Consider the following 22196-nt stretch of genomic DNA (forward strand, 5'->3'; position numbering starts at 1 on the left):
ATAATAACCTCATGAGATCCATATCCAATCCAAACAGAACTAGAGCTGCATTAAGGCACAGCTTAACTTTAAAAATACCTTCCAGAGCCCTCCCCAGGCTAGCCCAAAAATCACACAAAATAACACAAAAAAAGTGTGAATGTCATCGGCCTCAACCAGGCCGCATCTAGGGCACTTAGGGAGAGGACAAAAAACAAATGTTGCTATTTTTTTGGGCGTATAATACAGCCTAGTAATAACATAAAAGTGTTTTTTTATAGAGAAGCTGGCCTGACAAACTTACATAAAATCTGGAGGGATAAAGCATAAAGACTAGCTGAAGCCTCTTCCAAAGTGGAGGAACTCCATACATGATGAGATGGGGGAAACTGTGTATCCTCTACATCTAACTGGCTTCTATACCAAAATCCTACGTCTCTTTTTCCTGGGGTTTGGGATTTGGAGGGCATTCTCAATCTCCCAATTTCCACCTATATTCTCCTTCTCTGCTGAAAACCAGAAACAAAGTTGAAAGTATTTAAATCTGAAAATCCCTTGTCTTTAATCTCAAAACTTCTTGGGGGAGAACCCCCTCAGATGTTATGAGGTCAGACCATATCTTAATCCCTGCACTCTTGATGGGGGATGCTAAACCATCTCTGAGGCACTCGTGCGATCCAGGGGAGTCCCAAATTGGGGCAAAATCAGAATAGTATATTATACCCCATCTCCCTTTGACTTTATACCAAATGTGAAGCGCTAGTTTAAAAGCATTCAGTCGGACCTTTTTAAAAAACTTTGGCGCACCAAACTTATGCAAAAACCCAATATCCCCTCCTTCAAGGTTAACCATTGTAGTCAAGATCCGACCCCAGTTGGAATCGTCGGGACAAGAGAGCAGACAGCTTACATTTTTTAGCTCGAAAGAGAATGAATACCAGAGCACATCCGGCAGCGCTAGGCCTCCCTTTAAACGTTTTTGTTTTAACTTTTTCCAGGACAACCTGGAATTTTTATTGGCCCATATAAAGCTGTCTATTTTACCCTGGATTTTCCCCAGAAGCTTATCTGGAAAGACTAAAGGTATGGTGCTGAATAAATAAGTCAGTTTGGGGCAGATGACCATCTTGACTAGATTAACATGACCGTATATTGTGAGAGGAAGGGGAGTCTTTTCTGCCAAACCCTACCTGGAGGACATCTCGACACACGCAGCCTCTGCCCCTGGGTCCAGGAACGCTGTAGGTCCCGCCGCCATTACCATCCCATGGCGGCTGGAGACTACAGCTCCCGGCGGTCTTTGCGTGCACTTCCGGTTCACGCTGCCTGCGCGCCCGGAGGCGCTACGAAGGCGGGTCAACCCCTTGGCGGAGTGGGAGTCTTTTCTGCCAAACCCTACCTGGAGGACATCTCGACACACACAGCCTCTGCCCCTGGGTCCAGGAACGCTGTAGGTCTCGCCGCCATTACCATCCCACGGCGGCTGGAGACTACAGCTCCCAGCGGGCTTTGCGTGCACTTCCGGTTCACGCTGCCTGCGCGCCCGGAGGCGCTACAAAGGCGGGTCAACCCCTCGGCGGAGTGGGAGTCTTTTCTGCCAAACCCTACCTGGAGGACATCTCGACACACCCAGCCTCTGCCCCTGGGTCCAGGAACGCTGTAGGTCTCGCCGCCATTACCATCCCACGGCGGCTGGAGACTACAGCTCCCAGCGGGCTTTGCGTGCACTTCCGGGTTCACGCTGCCTGTGCGCCCGGAGGCGCTACAAAAGGCGGGTCAACCCCTCCACGTCGCGGGACGCGCGCGGGCGACGCCGGGCTGAGCCCGGGCAGAGGGCGGGCTGTCTGTGGCCGTCAGGGGCTGTCAAGGCTGGGCTGGGCCACGTCCCTTTCCTTCCCAGCTGCAGTGAGCACATACGGCCTGTTTGAGATCCTGTGCTGTTCCCTGCAATCATGTCTACACGATCTGGAAAACTCCTTAGGAGTGATGGTGAAAGGGGGCCCATTGCCGGAAGCCCTGTTATAGGAACCATGGACCGCTTCATCACCAGGGTGGCGGCGGTGATTGAAAAGGAGATTGCCATGTCTGAGAGGCGTCTATCTGAGGTATACCTCCCTTCAAGACGCTCATCATTGGGGTTTGCTGCCCAGTCGCCTACACCAACCAGTGAGCGGGTTTACTCTGCTCCCCCACCTGGTGTGTCTGGCGACTCTATAGACCCCCCTGAGTTGGCTGCAATAGGGCACAATATAGATAGGTTGGAAAACTTGGCCGCACTTCTCCCTATTGCCACTGTGGAAGATGGTGGTCCTAGTAAACTGCCTTCGCCAGTATCACCTAATCTCCTTAACGAAGCCATCAGTGATCCTCTGCCTCCAAAACTGCCCACTCCCACTATAGATATACCAGATGGGGAGATAGATAGGGAGTCCCCAAACATCCAAACTCCCGAAACCAGGCAGGAGAATAGGCTCTCAAATAAAAAGACAAGAAATCGCAAAAAGGGTAGGCTAGTGAAACAGGCCGCTCTTTATGAAAGAGTAAGAAAGCACTCTGGACATGGTACGAGAAACATAAGGGGGCGGTCTATAGAGAATGAAGTCGACAAAGAAGGGGATGTTGCGATCTCTTCCAGGGGGCCACACTCAGATGTTAACATCGCCAAGGCTCCTGAGCCCACTGACTCTGTAACAATTGAAAACATCTTTGAGAAATTAGATAGTCTCTTGAGGCCTCTACTAATTCAGGTTAAGGGTCTAGGGGTGAGGATAGATAAATTAGAGCAATCAACCCTTGACGGGTTTTACTCACTCAAAACTACATTTAAACAAATATCCAGAGTGAGTGAAAAACAGGACACGGTCGCAAAGGGGAACGAACCACCGCCCCAGAGAGACCCTAAGCCCCCAATCTGTCTAAAAAAGGTTGGCTCTAATAGTGCAATAACCCCAGCTCCCAAATCTCCTCCCTGTCCCAAAGCAGGGCCAAAACACAAGGGGCCACCAACACATTTAGAGCCTGCTATAAATAAGCCCAAGCCTCCCCCCCAAAAGCAGCCACAGACAGCTAGTGGCAAAACCATAGTCACCCAAACACCAGGCACATGCAACAAATCGCATGGATTAGTGACAGGGAAAGCCCCTAGTTCTATACCCCGACCTACAGCCCCAGCTACCACTTTATGGGTCCCTAGTAATCCAGTACGCCGGATCCCTCCAGTAAACCTCCCGCCAGACTGTCAACCTTTTGTTGCTGTTATGGTTAACGTCCCCCCTCTAAAGGAAGGCCAGACGGAAAACCATCAATCACTCAAGAATAAGTGTATCCATTGGCTGAAGGCAAACAAGCCAATTCCGTTGGGTGTGGATGGTATCATCCTAGGTGTCCGTAGAGTAGGGTGGGTAGGGCAGGGGAAAAAAACTCAAGAGGGGGATTGCATAATCATAAACTTTCAAGACCCTAGAGTAGTGCCCTCGATCTGTACTCTTATTAAAAGCATGGGGGCTCCAGGGGTTAAAGTGGTAGATCTTTCTTATTTCTACCCCAGGCAAATTGTTAGCCTAACTGGAGGAAGCTTAAGTTCCCCTGATTTCTGTCAAAACTGGGAGACACACTGGGTAGGGCCTGTGGGGGGCAAAAGGGTGAATCATTTGTGGGCACCAGGGCCCTACTGACTGGAAATTGGGAGTAGAGTAGACCCAATTGGAGTATCACCCACCCAAACTAATCTTGCAAGTGGGATAGCAGCCCCTAAAGCCACTCCCCAAGACCCCTGCTCCCCTCAGACACCCTTGAGGAGGACCACAGACAGGGACATTCTTGCGCCCAGCAACACTCCAGCTGTGACGGACCTAGTATTTAAGGTTTTCAGCTGGAATGTCGCAGGGATTGCAAGAAAACTGGCTCTACCAGACTTTACTGCCTGGGTTGACGAGCACTCCCTGTGTATTTTCCAAGAGACATGGAGCCTGGTGCCGGTTCATAGGGTGGGATTTTCTTCCTATTCCTCCCCCGCACAAGTGTCGGAAACAGGGAGAGGGCGACCTCCGGGTGGCCTTCTCATTTGGGTCGCAGCCTCTCTAGACTGTAGAGTAGAGGAGTTTCCCACAGGCTGCCCGGACATACAAAATATCACCCTAATAGATCAAAGGGGAAGACTGGTCCTAGATATTTATAATGTCTATGCCCGGGGGACCAAGGGTGGGAGAAAGTCTCTTGTAATATCTCTCCTCGAGACCTTGCTAAAGAATACCCCATATAAGACGCGCACATTGGTTGCGGGCGACATGAACGTTGCCCTCGACCAAGACGAGGAGGATACCAGGCTGGGGATCCCCGTTCTGGAAATCCCACCAATTAGGAGGTGGACAGAAGTGGTGCTCCAGTTATATTCCCTGAGCCTTGAATTTAACTTAAGGGCAGCAAATGGGAGGACAACATCGGATAGGGGGGGTGCCCACACGTACAACAGGCCAGGACACACCTCTAGGATAGATTATTTGCTAATAGATATACACCTATGGCCATATGTAAGGGACATGCAGGTGGTCCCTACGACCGAAAGCGACCACAACTCAGTCTCTTTAAGCATGGACCAGTGGTGGTGTCCCGCAAGGAAGGCCAATATTAACCGGGTAGCTGCACCCCCGGATGAGTCTGAAGTATCCCCATGTGGTAGACGAATAAAATGGGCAAAACTGGCCCTCTCTGAGGTAAAGATAGGGGAAATTTTAACCCTCTTAAATCATGCGGTGACAACCCTCGGGTCCTCCCTAGAAGGGGTTGGTAGAGTGAGTAGGCTTTTTGTCTCCTTAGTGGAAGCCTTGACTAATGTGTTTACCTCACACCCTAGCAAGTCGGGTAACAAAGATTTAAAAAAACTAGACGATGGTTGGTGTACCCAAACATGTAGGGTACTCAAGGCAAGCCTAGTTGAGGCAGTAAAGCACAAACCCCGAAGTGTGATACAGGAAGCAAGGAAGGCCTATAAGGAATCCCTCAAAACAGCTAGGAGGGAGTGGGAGGACAAATTCTGGGAAGACCTGCTCCAAGCCAGTAAAAGTAAGGATTCAAGGGCCTTCTGGAATCTCATAGCAGCACGGAATAAACCCGATGCAGCTATGAGACCCTGCAACATCCCTCCTCAAAAATGGGTAAATCATTTTGGGGCCTTATACCTCCCTCCAGATGGGGCACTGAATGTTGTGTTGAACCTTACATTAGTAATCAAACCTCACGTCTATGACCTCTTCACTCCCCTAGAGATTGAAAAGGTTATAGGGTGGGTAGCGCCTCGTAAGGCAGCGGGCCCAGATGGCTTCCCGGGGGACCTCATGAGGGCATACCCAGTGGAGTGGGGAAGGGTCATTGCTGCTCTCCTAAACGACATCATGATGGGGGGGGCAGTGCCAGAATCCTGGAAAGGAGCGGTGGTGGTCCCGATATATAAAAAAGGATGCAGGGAAACCCCGGGGAACTACCGCCCATAAGTCTGATAGACTCCACCCAAAAGATAGCTGGTAAAGCTATCCTCGGAAGGATCCTCCATTGGGTGGAGGAGAATAAAATCCTATCGGACTTTCAGGCAGGCTTTCGGGCTGGAATGGGGACTATAGAGCAGGTGTTTAGGTTGGCATTACTGGGGTGGAAGGTGGTGGAACTGGGCAAGGGTAGTCTTTACTTGGCCTTTATAGACCTGAAGACTGCCTTTGACCTAGTTCCCCGGGAAGAGCTTTGGAGGGTGCTTTATGAGTTGGGATTACCCCCTTACATCTTGTCCCTCCTCATTAGCCTCCATGCCCATACCTTTGCACAGGTCCGTTGGGGTAAAAACGGAGAACTCACCGAGAAGATACCAGTGTCCAGGGGTGTAAGACAGGGCTGCGTCTTGGCGCCCACCCTATTTTCACTTTATGTGAATGGGGTGATAGAACATCTCCAACAAGAACCAGCTGACGCACCCTGTCTCGGAGGAGTCCGGATCCCCACCCTGCTTTTTGCGGACGACACGCTTTTGATCTCGAAGACCCCCCAAGGCCTCCAGAAATTGCTAACGCATTTCCAGGAGTTTTGTGCCGCAAAAGGGTTAATAATCAACGTGCAAAAACAAGAAAAGAGAGGTCAGATCAGCCTGATCTGACCTCTCTTTTCTTGTTTTTGCATAATTGACCGGGGACTAAGAGAGTGTCCTCATTCTCCCTACCTCTCCTTTTGTTGTTTAATAATAATAATCAACGTGGACAAAACAAAATATCTAGTCCTAAATCCACCAAGAAAACTGGGCCGCCCACCTACCCTTAACTCTGTTGCCTTAGAGAAAGTGTCCGAATTCGATTACCTCGGCATTCGGATAACGGACAGGATGTCCTGGGCAAATCATATCGACAAAATGATCCTTAACCACAGGAGAGTAGGAGGAGCTCTCATGAGGGAGTTCCGGGCCTCACCTAGGAGATCACTTACCCCGGTAATCGATATTTACAAGGCCAAGGTAGTGACATCAGCCTTGTATGGGGCAGAACTGTGGGGCCACTTCCGACTGGACACCTTGGCGACAGCAGAGAGCAAGCTACTAAAATCCCTTATTTCTATCCCACTGAGCACTCCATCTGTACCAGTGTTGTTGGATACAGGCTGTAAAAACATTAAAGATCAAGCCCAGCTTCGCCCTCTCCTTCTATGGACACGAATCTGGAGGGGCGAAGAACTAAAATCCTACGCTGATGGCCTGGGAGAAATAATGAGTTCGGGGGGTTGGGCTAAAATAAGATGGTTAAGAGAAACTAAAAAGCTCCTGGAGAAGATCAGACTTGGGGACTGTTGGTCAACACGTTCAGCGCCTCCGAAAGAAGTTGTTAAGGCCCTTTTCTGGAAATGGACTGCGGAGAAACTGATTACTAACTCAAACCACTGCAAGTCTACTGTTGCCTTTTTATTAGTCAAAGATATTGTGGCTTTTGAACCCTACCTGGACCTGATTACCCTCCCCTTTGATCGAGCCCTTTATTTTAAATTTAGAGTTGGATCCCTCCCGCTTGGTGCTGTGACATCAAAATGGAAATCAGCGGCCCGCACGTCCTCCAACTGTGCTTGTTGCCCGAGTAGGGTAGAGTCTATCGCGCATGTTCTATTTGAATGCCCGGACTATGCAAGGCCTAGGAGTTTTTGGTTGAAACCCCTTTGCCGAAACATGGGTACACGTAGCCACTTAGTAGCCTTGCGCATCCTAACTACGGACACATCCCCCCCCATTGTATGTGGAACAGCAAAATTTTTAAAACAGTTTTGGCTTATTCGTTGTAAGAGATTGTCAGTAGCGGTTTAATCCTATTTTTAGCTAAATTATTATCGGACACCTCATGTCCTTTTATCCTTTTTAAATGAGTTCTTATACTGACTTCTTAAAGTGATGTTTTTGTACATTGTATGGATTGTATTGTAAATGTGCTTATAAGATATCTTGCATATCGAATAAAAGCTTATGACTGACTGTGAGAGGAAGGTTTTGCCATCTAGAAAACTGATGGTCGATCTCCTTGGCCACCTTCTTCAGATTTATCTGGGTGATAATATTTAGGTCCTGTACTATACTTATCCCCAGATACTTAAACTCGCTTCTATGAGTACCTGGCCAATCGTCCACCCCCAACACATTAACTCGGTCTTGGTGTTGTTAATCATGTAGCCAGAGTACAGACCAAATTCGATCAAAGCAGCCTCCACCCTAGGGTTACTGGTATAAACCAGCAAATCATCAGCATATAGGTCTAATTTACAGCTGTATTCCGAGACTTTAAAGGGGGTGATCATAACATCCATCCTCAATGCCTGCGGGAGGAGTTCAATATATATCGAACAAAAGGGGAGAGATGGGGCACCCCTGTCGTGTTACCCTTTTTATACTAAAGCTCGGTGTCAGGAGACCTTTTAAGAGAATAACAGCAGAAGCGCCCTCATAACACCGAATGAGTATTTGTATAAATGTTGAACCAAAGCCCATTGTTCTTAAAACTTCCCATAAAAAACCCTAGTTGACGTGGTCAAAACCCTTGGCTGCGTCATATGCAACCGCTGCCAGGGGCTCCGACCGTGCCAACGCTAGGTCAATACTGCCTATTAATTGCAGAGTTTGCTCTTGGATATATCTACCCGGGATAAAGCCTTTTTGGTCAGCATTAATCAATTGTGGGGCCATCTTAGCGAATCTCCCTGCCAAAATGCTGGTAAAGATCTTATAATCCACATTAAGCAGGGAGATAGGCCTATAGGAGTCAGCTTTAAGGGGATCTTTCTCTGGCTTTAGAATAAGTACTATAATGGCCTGCTTCCACTGTATATGTAATTAAAAAGTTCACATATCCTTGGAACTAAAACCTCCTGAAAGACTTTGTATACTTCACCTGGAAGGGCATCGGTCCCTGCCACTTTATTATTCTTTATATAAAGCCTGATTTCATCCTCCGTAAAGGGGCTATTCAACATGTCTCAACCCTCGTCTGTCAGGCTTGGTAAGGCCTTACTTTCCAGCCATTTTTGAATGTTATTAGTGCTTGGAGTAGCCACCTCCTCATAGAGTCTAGAGAACAAAGTAAGCAGACTGCTCTGCATATCTTCCTGATCGCAAGAGGTAGCCCCTGAGTCGTCTATAATTAGATTGTTAATATTGTTCCTTACGGGGTCTGCTTTAATTTTCCGGGCTAAGATGGCTCCAGGTTTTTCCCCGTATTCGTAATTTTCCATACCATGGACAACCCATTGTGCCTTGACTTTTTGATCTAACAGACCCCTATACTCCAATCGTAAACCTTCCAGATCATCGAGAATTTCTGGTAGATTATCCATTTGGCCACTCAATCTTGCTTTTTCTTGGAAGGTCATCTTATCTTCCAATTTTTTAAATTTCAAGGCCTCCTCCCTATTCTTGGCACAGATCATGCTATGCAAAGAATCACAAGTGTGGGCCTTAAATGAGTCCCAGACATAATCAGGTGACGTTGAACCCATATTTTCAGAAAATCAGTTGACAATGGAAGTTCTAACAGCAGTATCTATTTCCTGCTTACATAACATTGCCCTTTTCAGGGTCCATCTGGGCGCTGAGTTAGAATTTAGTCTACCCATCAAGAGTGAAAACTAAATAGGGGCATGGTCAGATGAGATGCTTGGGAGTATAGTAATATCCTTCTAAGTCTCTAAGCCTGTTCTATCCATAAGAATATATTCTATTCTTGAAGCATGCCCATGTTTTTTACTAAAGTATGTAAAACCCGGGACTGCCCCCATCTTGGCCTTCCAGACATCAACTAAGCCAAGCTCATGAATCATATTAATCCTAGCCACGGGAACGAGGAGCAGCATTATGCTGACGCTGGTTTGACCTGTCTTGATGGGGATCGAGAAGGACATTAAAATCACCCGCTACGACCACCGGGAGGTGACCTCCACCAACTGAGTCTGTACTCTGAGCAAACAGGCAGGATGATCGATATTGGGGCCATAATATGATACAATGGCTAGCTCACCCCCCAAAGTCTGCCTCTACCATAATCCACCTACCTGTGTGATCCAGTTTTAATTAGGACTGTGAACCCCTTATTAGAAACTGTCTGATCAGAGCAACAGAACTATCCAACCCATCAGTATTTTCCAAAAACAACCTTACTCTTGATTGAGCTTAAGTGAGTCTCTTGAAGGAGGAAGACTTGGGCTGAAGGTTGGTCTATGTATTTCATTATCAGCTTTTGTCTTCGTGGGCAACGAAGCCCATTAACATTCCATGAGATAAACCTAATCCTAACAGTCGTCATTGATTAAGGATCATATACTTCACTCCCTTTAGCTAGGTGCCCCATAGCCCACTTATTCGACAGAAAACAAAGAGAAAAAAAAGAAAATGAGGACTCATTTTTAGATTTTTTCCCACTGCAGACCCACCCGTGCCCCCTTCCCACCCCAACCACCCCCGTGACCCTGAACATCCCTCTCCTCCCGGGGAACCCTCCCTTCTTCTCTGAGCATATGCTCTTGGATGGGCCCCCCCTTGTGCAAATGAATGATATGTGAATAATTACAAATAGTAAGAGCCTATCCGAACGGCGGCAACAATTTGAAACAAGCAATACTCTTCCCCAGCGATTGTGTATTCTTATTATATGCAAATTTATATTATCCCTCCCTTTTTTATTTTATAATGTGCGCATGCTCCATAGTAGCCACACGTCAGATAAATCCCTATTGATTATACCCCAGCCTAACTTCCACCTCTGCTTCCTTTACTGATCTTATCAATTAAGTTATCAACTTCCTCTGGATGGCGTAAGTTGTACATGTGGTTATCCCACATTACCCGGAGCGATGCTGGAAATTTTAACTGGGCCCGGGACCCTAAGGAATTCAGAGTTGCCAATCTCTTGCCCAGCTCCCACTGTTTCATAGCGGTAGTATGGGAGGCATCTGAACGAATAGAGAAAGAAAAGGGTCTGGAAAAGGAACTGCACTTTATAGGCCCTGCTTTAAAAGCCAAAGACAGAATTCTCTCCTTGATGGCATAGGTAAGAAAGTTCACCAGGATTTTTCTGGGGCGCTCTTTCCCGGGATTTCTCCTGTATGGGTCACGATGTACCTTTTGGATGACTCCCATTAGATCCAGATACACCTCAGGAGAGTCCTTAGGATTGTCGCTTTTGAGAGCGAAACTACAAAAGACTTTCAAGATCTTCGGGAACATTCAGAATTTTTAGATTGTTTTTCCTGTAATGGTTTTCGAGACGCTCAATGTCATCCTTCATCTCCCGATTCTGCTGAACCAGCTTGTCCATTGCTGCTGAGGAAGAACCTAAAGTGTTCTTCATCTTGGGAATCTCTGCCTCAAGAGCATCCGTCCTTTGTGAGACCTCCTTATCTTTCTGGGCCAGTACCTCATAAGATGCCTGAATAGCGACCTGATTCGCCTCTGAAATTGTAAATCTCCTACCAATGTCCTCCTTCAGACCCAGCAGGATATCAGAAAAAGTTTGTCAAAAGCTGTGGAGCAGTTACCATGAGCACAGGAGCAGAGGGCGAGGGTGACTCTTCTTCCGGAGTACTTATGTAGGCATCTCCCCAGTCTCCCTGTTCTATACCTTGGTTATCAAACACTGAAAAACTATTTGATAGCTCCACAGATGGCTGAACAGTAATTTGCTGATTATTTTTTGTTGCGCCCCCACCTCCTGGGGCTTTATTGTGGGGGGTACAAACCAAAAGAGAAGGCTGAGAGGCGCTATCTGTAGGAGCGATGGGAGGGACAGTAGAGGAATTGAGGGCCATAGCAGTAGCGATAGCGGTAGCGGTGGCCATACTGTCATATTTATCCTTCTCCCGGGCAGAGGTAGTTGAGGAGAGAACCCTATAGTAGGACTTCTCTGATGGCATAATTTTAGGCCCAGCAGAAGGGCCCCCTTTCGCTTTTTTCCTGACTTTTCCTTTACCTGGGGGTGTATTTTCACCAATTTGGCTCTCCTTCCCTTGTCTGGAGGCAGCCTTGATTTCAATAATAGGAGGTGAAACAGATGATTTTAGCGGGGCTGGTAGGATGCTGGCGGTCCTATTGCGTAAGGTATAGCAGCTTACCCCCACCTCAGACAAAGGTACTATCGTGGGACATCCCATAATACTGGGGTGGCTACTGGGATGAATACTGGTGGCACTATGCCCTCACCTCTCCATACAGGACTCTCAAGTTTTACTTAAAAAGCGCCGGGCAGTGTCAAAAGAAAGATTTAAGGGCTCTACAAACTTTATCGGGACTCTGCTTACAGTAAATACCGCCAGGTCCTGTGGCCCTAGGGACCTCAAATGAAGGTGACCACCTAGAACAACATCAGACCCCCGTGGAACCGCCTCACCTTGATCCCAACATCGGAAGAATTCTGCTACTGCAAATCTTCGCTCATTGAAGAACTAGGACTCACCACACTGCCCGGAGACTCCCACGGCACTTGCTTGCAAAAAAACAATCCTACCGCTCCACCAGAGAAATGCACCTCAAGTCCTCCAATGCCGGAACCTGGTCGCCCGGGTAATCTCTTCGGGTTCTTCTGCCACTCTCTGGCCGCACCCAACTCTCGGAACCAGGAAGGCTCCGACACCACTCTGCCCTCTTCGCAGCAGACCATCGGGTTTGCGCCGACCCACAAACAAACAGGAGACAATGGGGGACTCCCGAGGAGCAAACAGGACGGATACGCCAACGCTGGTTAGTCTTTTTTTATTACGCCCGCAGATCATATTGGCATTTCGAGAGGAATAGAGAAGCGGAAAAACCAGCCGCCGCCAGCCGCTAGCGATAGCTCAAATGCCGCACACAGGAGAGGAGGAGCTCCATCACGACCTTCAGCTTCCGGCCACCATGTTCCCCCACCGCAGTACCTATACTTTGTGATATCTTGTAGCACAATGCTACTAACAGTAGCAAGAAAGCCCACAAAATAAACTAGACTGCATATGTAAAATTTCAGCTTAACTACATGAACAACTAAAAGGTCCTTTTATTGGCAGATGCTAATGAAAACCTATAAATAAATACCCAGAGAATAGATTTCATCTTAATCTACATATTTTTTCGTTGTATGCTCTCTGACTCTCAAAATAAAACTGTGCCCAGCAAGCCAAACAAAAGCCATCTCCCTTATTTACTTCTGTGCAACAAGTTGGAAAAGTTACCTAGCAGTAGGCCACACAGACTACTATTTGGAGGACATGATAATGAACCACTAGGTAAACAATTATAATCTATATTTTTATAACAATACAAATGATTGTCTATCATTCACCTTGGTCTTCATATGTAGCAGAATCAGTGTTGCCATATTTTGAGGGCCGTCCCAAGCCCAACACCTTCCAGCTACTAGCCCAAATTCAGCCCAGTGCAGACCAGTGTCACCCCAAAAAGCAGCCAAAAGCGCCAACTCTCAATTGACACATGAATAGCCTTCAGCAAACATTTTCCTTTCTGAGAGGATGCACAAAGCTGATATGAATATATCATACTAGGGGCCAAGAATACATTAATAAGGCATTGAATTACTTGTGCATTCTATTCACAGTACATTTTACCTCTTTATGCACAGTGTCTTTTCGATGCATGTAAAGTTACTGAAATAACATGACCTTAGCTGAGTGGCAAAGAACACTGCACAAATTAATGCAAGAATAGGTCTTGGTGATATCCTCCCTGTTATGCAAATATTTAGCGCTGGGCATGTGCACTTTGAAAACAATTAGGATAATTCCTCATTTTCTGGTGAAAAGACATTCGTGCATTTCTACCTACTAAACCTGCTTAGGCACACATGCCCATTCCATCTAATTGCTATGCTTGGGACAGCAGAGATCAAAGATGTTTAAAGTAACAAGCATCATTTCATTCCAAGTAGTATTCAACTAAGGAAGTTGACATCCCAGCCAATAGATAGTGCCATTAATGACACATAGATTAGACAGATTTCAAGTTTGTATTCCAACCATCTAGGAACTGAAACCCCTCACTCTGCACCCAACACCACAACCTTAGTAATAATAGCAAAAACGTAAACTAAAAAGTCCATTAAGTAAAATCAACAGCTCCCATCCATTCGCTACCATACCCTCAAAGCATGTAAGCAGAAACACCGTGGTTACCTTAATGCTTGTGCACTCAGTATTCAGAAATCAATTAGTGTTTCACCCTGAAAAGGTAAGGACATGATACAGTGCCCAGAAGGGACCCCCGTTTCAATGTCCTTTGCTAATATCCTTACAAAAAATAAGCAGTATGGTTTAAAAAGAACATGTCCTTGTACACAGAGCCGCAATACACATTTTATAAACTAAAGGAAAACAGTTGATAAGGACCACATTACACAATTTCACACCAGCATCAACCAGGTACTGTGTAGCACCTCCAGGAATGGTGCACTTGTCCACAAGGGGAAATCAATGCTGTTAAAAGAAAAGCAAGAAAATAAAAGTAGTGCTTCACTTTCAAACTCATTACAATGGCGCTAATATGTTTGGGTGTGAATAAAACCAATCTGGTCTCTTTGCGACCACTCTGTCTTGCTTTATTTCGTTATTTATCAATTTATTGTATATTAAACCTTTTGTTTTCTCTGTCCCGAGGCTGCATTTTGGAATATAATAATGCCAGAAAAAAAGCGACATTTCCAGGAAAAGTGTCACTCCTATATTGGATAAATTTCACAAGGGAATGAATGAAGGAAAGCGGGCATAAGAGGTGTTCTTCAAGTCACTGTTTTCAGCAAGTGAGGAGTGAGACAGAGACAGAAAAAGAGGGAATAAGAAGAATAGGAAGAAAGAGAGGGGAGCAGCTGACAGTAGCAGAGCAGGAGACGTGGACACTGTCCTTGTATTCCATTTGACAAAATTGGAAATAATAACACATAGCTTGCGTGAACATCGTATGGCACAGGGAGTCCCATTGCTCAGCGATCTGGTATGAATGAACTGACAGACTAGCAGAGGTTATCGCCTACTTCAAGCTGGGGGAGGAGGCAGGCGTCAAAGACACAACTCGGAGCTTCAGCCAAAGAGCAACAATTTTTTCGCTGTTTAAAAATAGCCGTCATTGCCAGCGCTTTCTCGTGCTCTAATATATTGCAGGCCTGCAGACAAACCACTGTGGGGCGCTGTCAATAATTACACAAGTAGTTAGAATAAGGCACTTTCCATCGCACCTTAAAGTAACTATTTATGGGCTTTAGACTGCTGCCTCGTAGGTGAAGGTGGGAGCTGATTTGGGGCAGGTTAAGGAGGGCCTGAGACTTGCTTGAGGAAAAGAAACCAGGCAGCTGAATCATACCTGCACCTTGCCTGCTGTCAGAGTCCTTAAAAGGAGTGCCTCCACCCTTTAAAAAAATTCTGCACACAGGGCCGAGTCCAGCCCAAAAATAAATTACCTGCCATATGGGTTTTTTCCCTGCACAGATGGGAAAAATATCACCCATTTGCCCTGGAAATAGCCCAATCTGGCAACACTGCACATAATCCTACTAAAAGTAGCAAGAAAGCCCCAAAAATAAACTAGGCTGAAACTGCATATGCAAAGTTTCGGATTTACTACATGAACAACTGAAAGACCCATTTATGATCACATGTTAATGGAAACCTATAAACACATACACAGTGAACAGAATTCATCTTAATCTACGTATTTTTTTTCTCCGCGTGCTCACTCACTCACAAAATAAAACTGTGCCCAACAAACATACAAAAGCCATGTTCCATATGTACTCATGTGCAACAAAGTGGAAAAGTAACCTAGCAGTGAGCATCACAAATTACTATAATGGCCAAAAAATAACACCACTGGAGTCAAGCTATCCAGGCTGAATGAAGGCTGATAGCCAGAAACCGGTCCTTGGATGCTTGATTCCTGTCTGGGAAAGACATGGCTTGGTAGTTCGGACTGGACTGTTCCCATGAGGCACAGGGTCAGAGCTGATTTGCATATATATATAACAGGAGGAAGAGTAAGGGAAATGACATGAAATATGTGAGGTGGGAACTCCTGGTCCCCGGGATTAATAGTAACAACAAAGAAGGAGTACCCCCTGAGAGAGAGGAAAACAGCAATTAGCTATTTCCTACCGTGTATTTCTAGGTTAGCACTATGTGCCCCAACCCGTTTACCGGACAGTGCTTGTCCTTTGAGAAGACTCCTCACTCACCAACCTAGTTGGTGACATGCTTCATCATTGGGGTCCCACCCCATAGGCCGAGTGCCTATAGGGTGTGCTGCGACACCTGACTACAGTGGAGCGGGATATTGTTTATTCATATGTGCTTACAATTACTGTGAGAGGGTATATTAAAAAGGGCCAGTACTACTCCATTCAAGACTTTATTCTTGAGTGTCTGAAACCCAATAAAACCAATGTGGCACCTATACCTAGTTAGGAAGGCTTTGGTGTCTCGAGAAGTGTAATATATTAAAAATAATTAAAAATAGCAAAGTGTGCTATCTGCAAAATTATAAAGTAAACTAGGTCTACATGTTTCAACCATTTCAAAAATTCTCTGGTTTTCATCAGGACCGTGAAAGTTACACGGGGTGGTACGCACACGCTAAGGTGCGCCCAGCCCACGTGCAATTAGAAGACCAGAAAGAAGGGTCTAAATGTAAAAGGGTGTGTTCAATCCTGGATTCAGGAAAAAACCTGTAAGAGAGAGGAAAATGGGGTTGGGATTACGTACTAGGGAAGACACAACAAGGGTGTACACATAACATATAAAGTGCTTAATGTGGTCACCCCCATCGGGTGGCTACCTATATTAATTATCATATAGGTAGTGACAGTTCAAAATGAACTTTAGTGTTAATTATCAGATTGCGCTTAAGTGGGTACCATAATGAGAGACAGAATCTGTGAGGTACTCGACTTATTGAAGTTGGTGGTCGGAATAAAGAGTGATTGTTTGCCGTGGCAGAAGTGGCGGGTTGCTGGTGAGTATGACAGACACAAATCATATCGGTATGGGAAACGTGAGCATCCGATTAACATTTGACTAGCAAACTGGTGTTTCGTATGCTAGTTTCATTACTAGGTGACATGAGAAAAACAAAGTGTCCATTAAAGCGATGCTTACACTCAGAGCGGTAAATGTCGCTTAGTGGGCTCCGGATATACCAAGACGGCAATTGTCCGTCACCTATATAGTTCAGAAATAAGCGTAAGTACACGGGGATAAAACAAAGTGTTCGCGTTGTCATCCAATTCGTGAAACTCAGATGCAATGCAGTCGCACCGCGCTGTGCCCATTAGCGGTGGATATGTACTTACTTTCAGTATGCGGTCATCTGGCGGTAAACCTACTTGGTTACTGCGCTCGAAGCCCCGGTGAATGATCGGTGCCTTGATGATGCCGGTAAAGTAACCTGCTCGGCACTTCCTGGTCTGGGCGTGGCATGGTGTGTCACCGCCTCAGTGGCCAGTCAGAGCGCGCACAGAGGGTGTGTCTATTTTTGTTCTAATTGAATGGCTGCATCGATGTGACTCGTGTTAGGCTGGTTACTTTGGTAACCATGCTTTCGATTCACTTGCTCTGGAAAGCGTAACCTGTCAGCACTGAGATGAAGCCCTTATGGTGTGTAATACCGATCACGTGTCTAGTGGTGAAGTGACGTGTAGTTGTCTGGTTGTCATGGAAAACCAGGCGTTTTCATGAATGTTTAACACAAAACGTGTGCTCATGCCAGTTATCGTGGAAGAATAGTCAGAACAAATTACAGAACAGTAACAAGAATGTGTCAGGACTCATTTTAAAACGGGACAAAACCAATGTAAGTACCCATTCGATTGAATGTTGCTGTGTACTTACGCTTATTTCTGAACTATATAGGTGACGGACAATTGCCGAATTGAATATCAGGAGCCCACGAAGCGACATTTACCTCTCTGAGTGTAAGCATCGCTTTAATGGACACTTTGTTTTTCTCATGTCACCTAGTAATGAAACTAGCATATGAAACACCAGTTTGCTAGTCAAATGTTAATCGGACGCTCACGTTTCCCATACCGATATGATTTGTGTCTGTCATACTCACCAGCAACCCGCCACTTCTGCCACGGCAAACGATCACTCTTTATTCCGACCACCAACTTCAATAAGTCGAGTACCGCACAGATTCTGTCTCTCTTGATGGTACCCACTTAAGCGCGATCTGATAATTAACACTAAAGTTCATTTTGAACTGTCACTACCTATATGAAAATTAATATAGGTAGCCACCCGATGGGGGTGACCACATTAAGCACTTTATATATTATGTGTACACCCTTGTTGTGTCTTCCCTAGTACGTAATCCCAAACCCGTTTTCCTCTCTCTTACATGTTTTTTCCTGAATCCAGGATTGAACACACCCTTTTACATTTAGACCCTTCTTTGTGGTCTTCTAATTGCACGTGGGCTGGGCGCACCTTAGCGTGTGCGTACCACCCCGTGTAACTTTCCCGGTCCTGACGAAAACCAGAGAATTTTTGTAATGGTTGAAACATGTAGATCTAGTTTACTTTATAATTTTGCACATACACACTTTGCTATTTTTAATTATTTTTAATATATTACACTTCTCGAGACACCAAAGCCTTCCTAACTAGGCATAGGTCCCACATTGGTTTTATTGGGGTTCAGACGCTCAAGAATAAAGTCTTGAACGGAGTAGTACTGGCCCTTTTTAATATACCCTCTCACAGTAATTGTAAGCACATATAAAAAAACAATATCCGGCTCCACTGTAGTCAGGTGTCGCAGCACACCCTATAGGCACTCGGCCTATGGGGTGGGACCCCAATGATGAAGCATGTCACCAACTAGGTTGGCGAGTGAGGGGTCTTCTCAAAGGACAAGCAATGTCCGGTAAACGGGTTGGGGCACATAGTGCTAACCTAGAAATACACGGTAGGAAATAGCTAATTGCTGTTTTCCTCTCTCTCAGCGGGTACTCCTTCTGATTTGCATATAGCCAGTGTCTAACCCAGGGTGGTGTGGAGTGCAAAAATTGATTTAGGCCCAGATCCTTGTACTGGGTTGAATGTATGACATTGTTCTACATTCTGTCCATCAACTGTGTTTTTTTGCAATTTTCACCCCGAGTGGGCTTGGTATACTCAGACGTGAGTCCAAGGCTCTCCACACCACTGGAGTCAAGCTATCCAGGCTGAATGAAGGCTGATAGCCAGAAACCGGTCCTTGGATACTTGATTCCGGTCTGGGAAAGACATGGCTTGGTAGTTCGGACTGGACTGTTCCCATGAGGCACAGGGTCAGAGCTGATTTGCATATAGCCAGTGTCTAACCCAGGGTGGTGTGGAGTGCAAAAAAACTATGGATTTAGGCCCAGATCCTTGTACTGGGTTGAATGTATGACATTGTTCTACATTCTGTCCATCAACTGTGTTTTTTGCAATTTTCACCCCGAGTGGACTGGGTATACTCAGACGTGAGTCCCAGGCTCTCCACACCACTGGAGTCAAGCTATCCAGGCTGAATGAACGCTGATGGCTTGGTAGTTCGGACTGGACTGTTCCCATGAGGCACAGGGTCAGAGCTGATTTGCATATAGCCAAGGGTGGTGTGGAGTGCAAAAAAACGATGGATTTAGGCCCAGATCCTTGTACTGGGTTGAATGTATGACATTGTTCTACATTCTGTCCATCAACTGTGTTTTTGCAAAAAATAAATTAGACAGCATATGCAAAGTTTCAAAATTACTACATGAACAACTAAAAGCACATTCATGACCACATGAGAATGTAAATCGATAAACAAATGCATAACAAATACAACAGATAAATAGTAAAAAAATCACATGTGTTAGACCTGGCATCTTTGGCGTGGTTTCACCCTATCTTTTTGCCTCTACCTCCTGTAGTTTTGATGCTATGCTGGGTTTCGTTTTTGCTGGTTTAGATGCTTTGGACACTCTGCCACTGCTGATCAGTGTCAGAGTGTAAGTGCTCCCTGTATAAATTGTTATTGTGATTGGATATACATGATTGGCATATTAGTATCACCAAGAAGTCCCTAGTAAAGTGCACTGGGTGTGCCAGGGCTGGTGATGACAAATGCTACTAGTGGGCCTGCAGCACTGATTGTGCCACCCACATGGTGTCTCAGGCCTGCCACCGCAGTGCCTGTGTGCAGTCTGTGAACTGCCATGTCCTCCTGGTCAGTGTCCCTACTGACCAGGCCTAACCCTTCCGTATCTATGCACATTGCTCACCCCTATGGAATGCCCAGGGTACCCCCCTGGGCAGGGTACATTGTATGTAAAAGGTAGAGCATGTACTAGTGCATGTGACATGCTCTGGTAGTGAATGGCAGCCATTTTCATTTTTCACTATTGTAAGGCTACCTTGTCCATGGGCTATCATGGGGAAGGCTGGCTACAGTGGCTACCAGCATATCTTCCCATAGGAGCAAGGTAGGACATAAAAGTCTGGTATCCCTGAACTCAGAACGTAATAACACATCTTTTAGGTAAGGTGATTTTTAACTCCTGTGTTTGAGAACAGCACTTTTAGAAAGTTGCTGTTCTCTTGTCTGACCTTTCTGTGTGCCTTGGCTTGTTTGTGAATTGACTGTCTGGTTTGAGAGTGACAGAGGCTGGGGAAACCCCAGGAGGCTGGCTGGGTCAGCCCTGGGCTGAATGACTGCATTTGCAACTTGAGTGGTGGGAGGAGATAGCACCTGGGCCTGAATAGGGATGTGCCTGCCTTCCACAATGCTGGCTCCACCTGCTGCTGGGTGGCTGACGACCCTGCCCCTCACTTTGAAAGGAAGGGAGAAGCCAGGAAAACAAAGTGCTCAAGGAACACCCAGAACTGGTTCAGACCAGGCTTAGGGCCCACTTGCACAAAGTGAACAAAGACTTTTAGGGGTATAAGTAAAGGATCCCTGACAACAGAAAATGAGATCATCCTGGAATCAAGAGTGAACCTCTGCCAAGGAGAAAGCTGAAACGGAAGAAGGAAGACTGTCCTGCTGTTGCTCTGCTGGACTGACCTGCTGTTGCTTTGCTGCCAAGGAGAGGGGAAGGACGTTGCTTTGTGCAGTGCCCCCTTGTTTGAAGGAATCTCCAAGGGCCTGAGAAGAGCTGGCTCCCTGTTTTTGAAGTCCCAGGAACAAAAGGACTTCACCCCCTGCTTCCCTGAAATCTGCTGAGAGAGTTCAATCAATCAATCAATCAATCAGGACATTTGTAGAGCGCACTACTTACCCGGAGGGTCTCAAGGCGGTTGGGGGGGGGGGGGGGGGTGCTGCTACTGCTCGAACAGCCAGGTCTTGAGCTTCTTCCTGAAGGAGAAGTGGTCTTGGGTCAGGCGCAGGTCGGGAGGGAGGGAGTTCCAGGTCCTGGCGGCCAGGTAGAAGAAGGACCTTCCTCCTGTTGTCGTTCTTCGGATGCGGGGGACGGCGGCGAGGGCGTGACTGGCTGATCGGAGATGGCGCTTGGGAGCGTAGAAGTTGATGCGGTTGTTGAGGTAGCTCGGGCCTTGATCGTGTAGGGCTTTGTGTGCGTGGGTGAGGATCCGGAAGGTGATTCTTTTGTTGACGGGGAGCCAATGCAGGTTTCTCAGATGTCCGGAGATGTGGCTGTGTCGTGGGATGTCAAGGATGAGTCTGGCTGAGGTGTTCTGGATCCGCTGGAGTCTCTTCTGGAGCTTGGCGGTGGTTCCGGCGTAGAGGGCGTTGCCATAGTCCAGTCGGCTGGTGACGAGGGCCTGGGTGACCGTCTTCCTGGTCTCGCGGGGGATCCACCGGAAGATCTTCCGTAGCATGCGCAGGATGTTGAAGCACGACGAGGAAACGGCGTTGACTTGTCTGGTCATGGAGAGGGAGGAGTCCAGGATGAAGTCCAGGTTGCGTGCATGGTCTGTCGGTTTGGGTGCGGTGCCCAGGGCGGGGGGCCACCAGGAGTCGTCCCAGGCGGAGGGCGAGGAGCCCAGGATGAGGACTTCCGTCTTGTCTGAGTTCAGTTTCAGGCGGCTGGTCATCATCCACTCGGCTACGTTTTTCATCCCTTCGTGAAGGTTGGCTCTGGCGGCGGCGGGGTCGTTGGTCAGGGAGAGGATCAGCTGGGTGTCGTCAGCGTAGGAGATGATGTTGAGGTTGTGTTGGCGTGCCATGGCCGCGAGGGGGCTCATGTAGACGTTAAAGAGGGTGGGGCTCAGCGAGGATCCTTGAGGGACGCCGCAGATGACTTCGGTGGCCTCTGACTTGTACGGCGGTAGACGGACTCTCTGTGCTCTTCCGTCGAGGAAGGAGATGATCCATTCCAGTGCCTTCTCCTGGATTCCGACGTTGCTGAGGCGCTGCACTAGGGTGCGGTGGCAGACAGTGTCAAATGCCGCGGAGAGGTCTAGGAGGATGAGTGCCGCTGTTCCCCCGTTGTCCATCAGGGCTCGGATGTCATCGGTGGCGGCGATGAGGGCGGTCTCGGTACTGTTGTTGGCTCGGAAGCCAGACTGTGAGCGGTCGAGGGATCCATTCGTCTCGAGGAAGGCGGCCAGCTGTGTGTTGACGGTCTTCTCGATGACTTTGGCTGGAAACGGGAGGAGCGAGATGGGGCGGTAATTCTTGAGTTCGGTGGGGTCCGCTGTAGGTTTCTTGAGTAGGGCGCTGAGTTCGGCGTGCTTCCAGCTCTCCGGGAAGGTGGCGGTGTCGAAGGAGGTGTTGA

The sequence above is a fragment of the Lissotriton vulgaris genome, chromosome 4_1 (assembly GCF_964263255.1).
Source record: "Lissotriton vulgaris chromosome 4_1, aLisVul1.2, whole genome shotgun sequence".
NCBI classification, from domain to species: domain Eukaryota; kingdom Metazoa; phylum Chordata; class Amphibia; order Caudata; family Salamandridae; genus Lissotriton; species Lissotriton vulgaris.